Genomic DNA, 10,288 nt, shown 5'->3' on the forward strand with positions numbered 1-10,288 from the left:
AGAGAGAGAGCACAAGCAAGGGGAGGAACAGAGGGAGAGGGAGACAAGCAGACTCGACTCAGGCTTTATCCAAGGACCCTGAGATCATGATCTGAGTTGAAACCACAAGTCAGATGCCCAACTGACTGAGCCACCAAGGCACCCCTTGCTTGCTGTATTCTAAAAGATAGATGATCACTGTTACATTTGGTGCTTTGGTATCACACTACAAAAGACTTAGAAGTATTGAACAGAATGAGAAACATGGTCAAAGGGCAGCTGCCTTGTGGGTTAAAGGAATGTAAAAATAACTTCAGTCATCTGAGAGGTTAGTACAGAAAGGGGAAGCAATTTTAGAGATGCTAATTATTCCTCATTTCATAAATTATTTCTACATATATTTTGTTCCTGACCTGTTTTGTTCCTTGAAGTTAAAGTTATTTTAAACTTAAAATTTAAAAGACAAACAAACACACACATTTCATTGAGGGAAGAGATTGCTATCACTGTGGCCAGTTACTATCAGATACTGTGGCATGGTTTGTAATATAAATTGGGGTGAGAGAAGGCAAAAAAATTTTAAGGTAATAAGACAAGGGTATTACTTTTCAATAAATAAAAGTCAAACACGTATTACAGAGGAAAATGGATTTCTCTTTCTTTTATAGACAGAACTATGGAAGAAAAATTTTTTTAAGATTTTATTTATTTATTCATGACAGATAGAAAGAGAGAGGAAAGACACAGGCAGAGGGAGAAGCAGGCTCCATGCAGGGAGCCCGACGTGGGACTCGATCCCTGGTCTCCAGGATCACACCCTGGGCCAAAGGCAGGTGCTAAACCGCTGAGCCACCCGGGCTGCCCCTTGGAAGAAAATTTTTGTGAAGACAAGATGTATTTGACTTTAAATTCTTTTTTTTAGATTTTATTTATTTATTCATGAGAGACACAGAGAAAGAGAGAGAGAGGCAGAGACACAGGCAGAGGTAGAAGCAGGCTCCATGTGCAGGGAGCCCCACGCAGGACTCGATCCCGAGGCTCCAGGATCAGGCCCTGGACTGAAGGTGGCGCTCAACCACTGAGCCCCCGGGGCTGCCCCTGACTTTAAATTCTTTAGATGATCAGGGGCACCTAGGAGGCTCAGTCAGTTAAGTGACTCCTGATTTCAGCTCAGGTCATGATTTCAGGTAATGAGATGGAGCCCCTTAATGGATTCTGGGCTGGGCAAGGAGCCTGCTTAAGATTCTCTCTCTTTCTCTCCCTCTGCTCCTCCCCCTAGCCATCGAAAAGAATGAAATCTTGCCAGTTGCAATGATGTGGATGGAGCTAGAGAGTATTATGCTAAGCAAAATAAGTCAGAGAAAGACAAATACCTTATGATTTCACTCATAGGTGGAATTTAAGAAACAAAACAAATGAGTGAAGGGGGAAAAAAAGAGGCAAACCAAGAAACAGACTAGAGGGGACGGGGGTGGGGAGATGGGTGAAACAGATGATGAGGATTACGGAGTGCCCTTGTCGTGATGAGCACCAGGGGTTTTATGGAAGTGTCGCATCACTATATTGTACATCTGAAACTGATGTTACACTGTATGTTAACTGGAATTTAAAAACTTTTTTAAAAGGTAAAGAGGGGACGCCTGGGTGGCTCGGTGGTTGAGCGTCTGCCTTTAGCTCAGGTCATGATCCCAGGGTCCTGGAATCGAGTCCCACATGGAGCTCCCTGCAGGGAGTCCTGCTTCTCCTTCTGCCTATGTCTCTGTGTCTCTCATGATTAAATAAATAAAATGTTTTTAAAAATAAAATAAAAAGGTAAAGAGAATTCTATAGAAGATAGGAATAGAAGATACAGAGGCTTCAAAACCCCTAGACTCAACATAGAGTGCCCAAGGAAGTTACCTCTCCCTGAAAGCTGAAATCCAGATCTTTTGGAGAAGTCAGGGTCATGACTAACTGGATGACAGAGAAGTCATTGTGGTGTCACAGCAGCAGAATTTGCTGGAAATCCGCTGATAACTTGCTGGAGAAAATCTGTTCCTCTAGGGTTCCTGGGAAGCTGTTCACAGGGAGGTGTGTCACAAGAGGCGCGCTGCTATAAAACCACTCAAGATGGGTGCCAAGGGAAGCTTCTGGATGATGGATGCTGCCAGCTTCGGTGCCCTGTGGGACCTGTGTGCTGAAGAAGTGGCACTAGTGAAGCCCAGCATCTAAATGAGCCTGCTGAGCAAGCATATCAGACCATGATGTGAAATCCTTTCCTCCTGCAATGGCTCTTCAAACACCTCTTACAAAGCTTGACACTGCAGCTAGCAGAGGACAATTTAAAGGGTTCTGACCCATTTTCCCACTGCAGGTGAAAAAGGGTAAATTTGAACCTGAGAGTCAAGGAAGCAATAACTGGCACAGGAATTGCACAAAGTGATGAAGGCCTGGGAGGTGACCGTATAGCACAGCTCACATGTGCCCACAAGGTTCTGAGAAACAAAGGAGCTGAGTGCTGGTCCTCCTCAGCCCTCCAGCCATGGGGTTTTGGATCAGCTACTACCTCTCTGCAGATACAGTTTATTCTTTTTTCAGATACAGTTTAATATATGCTCTGCATCCTACGTGTATTCCCTTCAGAAAACTATGGTGGGGCACCTGGGTGGCTCAGTCTGCTAAACATCCGACTCTTGGTTTTGACCCAGGTCATGAGATCGAGCTCCTACTCGGGCTCCACACTCAGCATTGAGTCTACTTGAGATTCTCTCTCCCTCTCCCTCTGCCCCTCCCACTAATATGTGCTCTCTCTAAAAGAAATCAATCTTTTTTAAAAGAAAGAAAGAAAACAATGGTGTCTCAGGCAGGAAGGAATATCCTCATCTTCCATGTTCTTCAGATTTCACTGGCTGTATTTATAATGTGGCTTATAGGGGCCGACAAGGGTTTACCAAAAAGTGATGGCTTGAGCAGACTAGCAGTATAGTCATTTACCCGGCTTACCCTTCCCCAGCAGGCAACCAAAAAGAAAAGAAAGGGAAATGTCAGAAACATTTATTAAGTACTTCTTTACCACATAAGCATTTGTATAAACTCTATACCTATACGGATATATTTTATACACGTACATTTTACAGCAGAGGCATCTGAAAATTAGTGACTTGTCCATGTGGCAGAGCTGTGACTTCAACTCCTACCTTCTGATTCCAGTTCCAGAGTTCAGTTCACTAATCCACGTGGAATACTGGCTCCCCATAAAGATCGCCAAGACAATTTGTTGATAAGACAAAGCTGAGTTTATTCTTACTGCAGTAAAAGAGAGCAACCTTGACAGAATTTTGGGTGGGGAGGAGAAACCAAGCTGTTGTGAGATATTCGAGTTCTAGCTTCAGGAAGGCCTTTCAGTGGAGAGTCTTAGGATTAGGTAAGGATGGTGATGTAATAATTTAGGATGGGTGACTATGAGGTGAGGATTTTTAAGGCAAAGAATTCAGAGTCTGGAGGAGTAATGTATCGTTCAGGAAGTTCCCAGAATGAGCAATAAAGTTATTTGCAACTATTATCTTATTGAGCAAGAGTCTAGCTGAGACAGCAAGTTAAGGTGAAGACAGCAAAGTATGAAGTAATAAAGTCACATTAATGAGGTAACAGTAAGCTCTGTCGCTGTATATGGTTTGGGTTGTCATCCATAAAGGTTTCTCTTTTCTCCGTCTCAATGCTCAAATTTAAGCATGATGTATGACAAGTTATTCTGTTAGTGGAATGATCATTAACCAATTTCAATATTAAGACCACTCAGCATAATGACTAACTCTTACGTAGTCCTTTCTATGGGTTCTTTATATCCCACTCATTGAAATCATTGTGACTCTATGAAGTAGGTAGTATTTTCATCCACATTGTATAGACGGCAAAGTGATGCACAGAGAGGTCAAGTAACTTACTCCAGTTTACAATGCATGAGGCAGTTGAGCTGGAATTTGAATCCAGGCAGTCTAACTCCAAAGTCCTTTTGAGGACCTAATTAGTATACTAATTATTCCATGTTAGGGGTTCACGGTTACTGCTCCTTCAATTCATCTGCAATTCATATCATACAGATCAGAGAGGTGATTCAGATTAATCTATTGCCCAAGGTCATCTAGTTAACAAGTTATGGCCTTCAAACTAAGTTTGCAGACTTCCTCACCTGAGTAATTATTTTCCCCATCACCTCCCTCCAATTTGGCCTCCCACAGCTACCTCTTGATCTCCAAAGAACAATTAACACAGATGCCTGGGTGCCTCAGCGGTTGAACGGTTGAACGTCTGCCTTTAGGCTCAGGTCGTGATCCTGGGGTCCTGGGATCGAGTCCCACATTGGGCTCCCCGCAGGGAGCCTGCTTCTCCCTCTGCCTGTGTCTCTGCCTCTCTCTCTGTCTCTTATGAATAAATAAATAAAATCTTAAAAAAATAAAAAAGAACAATTAACAAATCCATTAAATATTGTCCGACAAAGACAAAATACACCCAAGAAAGCGAATTCTGTATTGTTAGGGATCTCTGCAAGTTAGAGCATGGATTGAATTCTGATTGCTTCTGTAAAATAGAATAAGAAAAAAAAAGAATTTTCATGTTCTCATGGCTTTGGAATAGCTTCACTAAATGACTTTCGTTAAAAGGAGTGAGTGAAAGTAACAATCTTTGTCTTAGAACAAATATTTAACTTTTATAATAGAAATGTAAACAGAGCAATGATTTCTGATTTCTCAATATGTTCTTTCTTGCTGAAGGACATTTAACTAGTTGTGACCTATAGTCAGGATAAGTGTAGTGCAAACTTAAAATTCCCAACAGTAAGGACACACAAATAGGAAAGATAAGCCTTGAGTGAAATCTTATTTGGCAAAGAGCACGGCACCAGTGAATTTCTAATGCTAAAGATTTTTTTGCCATTAACTCGGGAACTAAAGCTTTATGGAAGTCACTAGGGCTTGACCTTCTCCTATCCTTTAACAGGATAAAACTCTTGTCTCTTTTAGTTGATGGGCCCTTTCTTCGGACTCTAAAGTTGATGGACAAGTTGCTAGATAGTCTGAGCGCCAGGGGAAAACCAATAGGCGTGCAACTTACAGAACATTGCCAATAAAAATGTAACCTTTCTTTGTTGTGCATTTCACAAGCAGATTACATAACCTTTTGAGGATATGTCATCACCACCAATAGCATTTTTTTTATTTAAGTTCTTATTTTAATTCCAGTTAGGGAACGTACAAAAATATGGAACTTTTTGCAAATTTGCCTGTCATCCTTACACGGGTGCCATGCTCATCTCTATATCGTTCCAATTTTAGTTTATGTGCTGCTGAAGGGAGCATGACAGCAAGCATATTTAAATAACAGATGCTAGGGCACCTGTGTGGGTTAGTTGGTTAAGCATCTGCCTTTGGCTCAGGTCATGATCCCAGAATCCTGGAATCGAGCCCCACATTGGACTTCCTGCTCAGTGGGGAGCCTGCTTCTCCCTCTCCCTCTGCCTGATGCTCCCCTCTGCTTGTGCTTGCTCTCTCTCTCTCTCTCTCTCTCTCTCGATCTCTCTTTCTCTCCCCTCCCCTATCAAATGAATAAATAAAATCTTAAAAAAAAAAAAAACATGTTAACTGTGCAAGGCTTTTTGGTAGGCGTAGTTTGATTTGGGCTTTGTTTCTTCCCTTCTTTCCTCATGGCAAATGGGGGAGGGGGAGGAATGAAAGAGAGAGAGGCAGGGGTAACAGGAATGTTCTAGTGGGCCCACTTGGAGAAAGGTGCGCAGGTGCTTCCTGTTCATCCCCCCAGCCCAACACACACCCACATTGTAGAAAGAGCCCCATGTGGATGAAAGAAGCTCTTTATGTTGCCTTAAAAATGACACAGTAATTATGTGTTTCTCAGTTGCCTCTCCCTAGATTTACATGCCCAAAGCCATGCAAAATTTCCACTCCTTAAGCCACCCTCTTCATCCCCTGCTGTCTTGATATCATTTCCTTGTGAATCAACCACTGTGGAGGCTGTCACCTGGTTTCTAATATAGCTCGCCTTTAAACCAAATTTAAAAAAAAAAAAAACAGTACACTGGAGAAAAACTGCACATCAATGAGCAAGTGAATTAGCAAAGTCTCTTTGCTAAGATACTGTGATGAGCCCACAGCTTTCCCTGATTCCAGGTAGATCCTATACAGGAAGTGCCCTCCCAAGCAGGAGACTCTCACCCTGTTCTTCGCTGAAGAGGGACTCTCCCGTGTGGGACAGCCACCTCAGCCTTGACACTTTGCCCATCCCTCTGAAATGCAACAAATCAGTATTTTGTCTCCACTTTAAAGAGTGAAACATCTGGAACTGGGAGGCCAAAGATAAATCCTTAAGTTCTGGCTTAGTGGCTTAGAAGATACCACTTCTCTAAGTAGATCGCTCTTGTTCATGATTAATCTCTCCCATTTTTAAAAAAGATTTTATTTATTTATTCATGAGAGACCCAGAAACATAGGCAGAGGGACAAGAAGGCTCCCTGTGGGGAGCATGATGCGGGACTCGATCCCAGGACCCCAGGATCACGACCTGAGCCAAAGGCACATGCTCAACCGCTGAGCCACCCAGGTGCCCAGGATTTGTATTTCAAGTCAAATTGTATTCTCCGTTTCTTTTCCTACCTGAACCTAAAGAGCAGATTTTGTGTGCGTGTGTCTGTGTGCATGTCACGCATATACACCTCAAAAACTTGTTAACTCACACCATTTGTCAGTGAAGAGTGATGAGAGACGTTTCAGCAGGAGTTCTTGGGAGCGTTAGGAGTTTCTCAGGAAGCATGTGGAGCATGGAGTACTGCGGTGACATATTTTCCCCCTAGGAATGTGATCCCGTTGGTGGATGAAGGACTCCACAAAAGAGCAAGAGCACTGATGCCGACATAGGGCCAGCAAATACATCTTAGAAATTTTAAATGGGGGAGGGGAGATCAAGGGTTTGAGCAATTGGGAGTCCTCTTTGCTTCCAGGCTCAACACAGACACAAAACTAACTTAACAGGTTTTCCTTCAGGCAAAACTAGACATACCGTCAGTTTGAGATTATAAAGCCACATTCATCCTCTCCAGATACCAGCGTTCCAGCTCCTCTGGCTCACCTTGGGACCATCCTGTGTAATCCCAGGAGTGGCCGTTGCCCTGACATTCTATGATAGACCAAATACTGGTCGTCCTCCAATGTCCATGTCCTGACCTCTGGGGTCTTCACATAGGTATCCATACATGGCAAAAGGGAATTGAAGTTGGGGGTTGAATTAAGACTGCTAATCAGTTGACATCCTAATAGGGAAATTCTCCTAGATTATTTGGTGGGCTCAGTGTAATCAAGAGGGTCATTAAAAAATGAGAAAAAAGACTGTCAGAATGATGCCATGTAAGAAAGATTGGACTAGCCTTGCCCACCTTGAAAATGGCCTGAGTCAAGGAATGCCAGGGGCCTCTGCGAGCTGGAAAGAGCAAGAACACAGATTCTCCCCTGTGGAGCCCCGAGGAGGAATACAGCCTTGACAGCAGCTTGATTTAAGCTCAGTGAGATCCATTTTGTACTTCTGACCTCAGAACTGTAAGGTAATAAATGTGTGTGGCTTTAAGCCACTAGGTTTGTGGTGATTTGTTACAGCAGCCATAGGGAATTAAAACAGGGCCCATGTGACTTTTTAGCAATATTTTTCATTTATTTTTTTTTACTTTATTAAAGTATAGGATTTATTATTGGATTGGATTTTTTACTCAAAAACGAGGTTTTCTGTCCTTCCTCAACAATCCTATCTAAGATTATAATGTAATGTGCATTCTTCCCCAGATTTTTTAATGAAAAATTTCACTTTGCAACTTAATGTCTTTCACTTAAAATTCTATGGATGTTTTTCCAGGTCCGTTCAGATGTAACTTAATATAAAAGTTAAATGTTTATTCTTTTGATCAGAGCAATATAAAGAAAATTTACAGAAAAGGATAAACTTGGGGCAGCCCGGGTGGCTCAGCGGTTTAGCACCACCTTCGGTTCAAGGCCTGACCCTGAAGACCCGGGATCAAGTCCCACATCAGGCTCCCACGTCAGGCTCCCTGCATGGAGCCTTCTTCTCCCTCTGCCTGTGTCTCTGCCTCTCTCCCTCTCTGTGTCTCTCATGAATAAATAAATAAAATCTTTAAAAATAAAAAACAAAGGATAAACTAGAGACAAGAAACATAAAGAAAAAAATATTAACCCATGATTCTACAATCTGTGTAAAGTCTGCTGATAATTGTAAAATATCATTAATAGATATTAATAGGGAGAAAATCCATACTGTGTAGATTAGTTCAAGATATGAAGTAAGAGCCTCCCTCTTTTCCTTCGTGAATATTTGTTCAAAGGCAACTACTACTCAAGGCTTCTTGTGTTTTCTTTTAGATTTTGGATATATGTGTGTGTTTGGGTATGTGTCTATCCCACATATATCGGAGACCATTCATGATTGTGTACCTTGCTCTTTTCTTCTTAATTTATGCTATAGATCTTTCCCAATGTGACATACACAGTCTCTTTTTAGTGGTCTTATTCTGTCTGAAGGCTATTTCCAATTTATTTGACCAGCTTCCAATTAATAAATGTGTTAGTGATTTCTTTCCTCTATAATAATGTTGTAATGAACATCCTTTTGAACACACTTTGAAGAACTTTTACAAGTATACACCTAGGGTACATTCCTAGCAGTGGCATTTCTGGAAGCATTTAAATGATTGTTGGCTATTGCCAAACTGCCCTCCAGAAATCACTGTATCACTTGACACTTCCTCCAACACAATATGGCAATGCCCATTTCCCCCAACTCTCACCATCACTAGATACTATCATATATTTTTATTACTAACCGTATAAGTGATGCATAGCATTTTATTATTTTGATTTTCATTTCTTTAATTATGAACAGGGTTGACGTAATAATACTTCTGACATTGAGTTGCTCTGCTTGATGATTCACATGTCCATTTGGAGGACTGACAAATCTGTTTATGACAAAATAAGTACTGTTTGTATATCTCCTAAAAATTAATTTGCAACTGACGAGTTCTGTGACTTCGAACAAATCTCCTTGGGCCTTAGTGTCCTCATTCTCACAATTAGGTTGAACCAGACAATCTCCAAGAATATACCTAGTTCCAAGTCTACAAGTTGAGTTGATAGAAGAATAAAGAATCAGGGGCACCTTGCTGGCTCAGTCAGTAGAACATGTGACTCTTCATCTCAGGGTTGTGAGTTTGAGCCCCATGTTGGGTGTAGAGATTACTTAAAAAATGATAATTTTTTAATAAAGGATCAAAGGGTATCACAATTACCAACAGTAAATGTCTGAGTCCATTTGAGCTGTTATAATGAAATACCATAGACTGGGTAGTTTATTTGAAAAATTTATTTCTCACACTTCTGAAGACTGGGAAGTCCAAGATCAAGGCACCAAGATTCATTGTCTGGTAAGAGCCCACTTCCTGGTTCATATGTCCTCTCACTAAAACCTCACAGGGCAAGAGGAACAAGGGAGCTCTCTGGGGACTTTTACAATGGCCCTAGTCCCATTTATGAGGGCGCCACCCTCATGACATAATAACCTCCCAAAGGCCTTGCCTCCAAACACCATCACAATGGGGATTAGATTTCAACATATGAATTTGGGAGGCAGAAACATTTGGTCTATAGCAACAAATAAGCCACAATGTATGGATGTTAAAAAAATAAGAAGAAGAATGCACAACCCCAGGGAAGAATCTTATTTATCTCTGACTTTTTAAATGTATTTTCATATTTTTATGTTTTAACTTTCTAGTTAAATGGTAGAGAGTCAAACCAAAATGTTTAAATGAAGGGAGAAATCTTCATTTAAAAATTATTTCTTGGGGGCAGCCCAGGTGGCTCAGTGGTTTACCGCAGCCTTCAGTCCAGGGTGTGATCCTGGAGACTCGGATCCAGTCCCATGTCGGGCTCCCTGCATGGAGCCTGCTTGTGTCTCTGCTTCTCTGTGTCTCTCATGAATGAATAAATAAATAAAATGTTTTTTAAAAATAATAAATAAAAAAATAAAAATTATTTCTTGGGATGCCTGGATAGCTCAGTGGTTGAGGGTCTGCTTTGGCTCAGGTCATGATCCCGGGGTCCTGGGATCGAGTCCCACATTGGGCTCCCCACAGGGAGCCTGCTTCTGTCTCTGCCTATGTCTGTGCCTCTCTCTGTGTTTCTCATGAATAAATAAATACAATCTTTAAGATAAATAAATAAATAAAAATCTTAAAATAGATAAAAATTATTTCTTATTT

General features: G+C 41.4%; 1 long non-coding RNA gene and 1 other non-coding gene across 2 annotated transcripts; both read right to left on the reverse strand.

Moving 5' to 3' along the window:
• Nucleotides 1-782: 782 nt before the first annotated feature.
• LOC111094887 lies at nt 783-3,554 on the reverse strand. Its single transcript, XR_005386236.1, has 3 exons — nt 3,087-3,554; nt 1,879-2,155; nt 783-843 (listed from the first exon to the last, which is right to left on the reverse strand). It is a non-coding gene; the product is annotated as an uncharacterized LOC111094887 (long non-coding RNA).
• A 1,657-nt stretch (nt 3,555-5,211) lies between these two features.
• Nucleotides 5,212-5,315, reverse strand: LOC119868612. The gene has a single exon (XR_005386600.1). It is a non-coding gene; the product is annotated as a U6 spliceosomal RNA (small nuclear RNA).
• Nucleotides 5,316-10,288: the final 4,973 nt, after the last annotated feature.

Source organism: Canis lupus, chromosome X (genome assembly GCF_011100685.1).
Source record: "Canis lupus familiaris isolate Mischka breed German Shepherd chromosome X, alternate assembly UU_Cfam_GSD_1.0, whole genome shotgun sequence".
In the NCBI taxonomy this organism is placed as follows: Eukaryota; Metazoa; Chordata; class Mammalia; order Carnivora; family Canidae; genus Canis; species Canis lupus.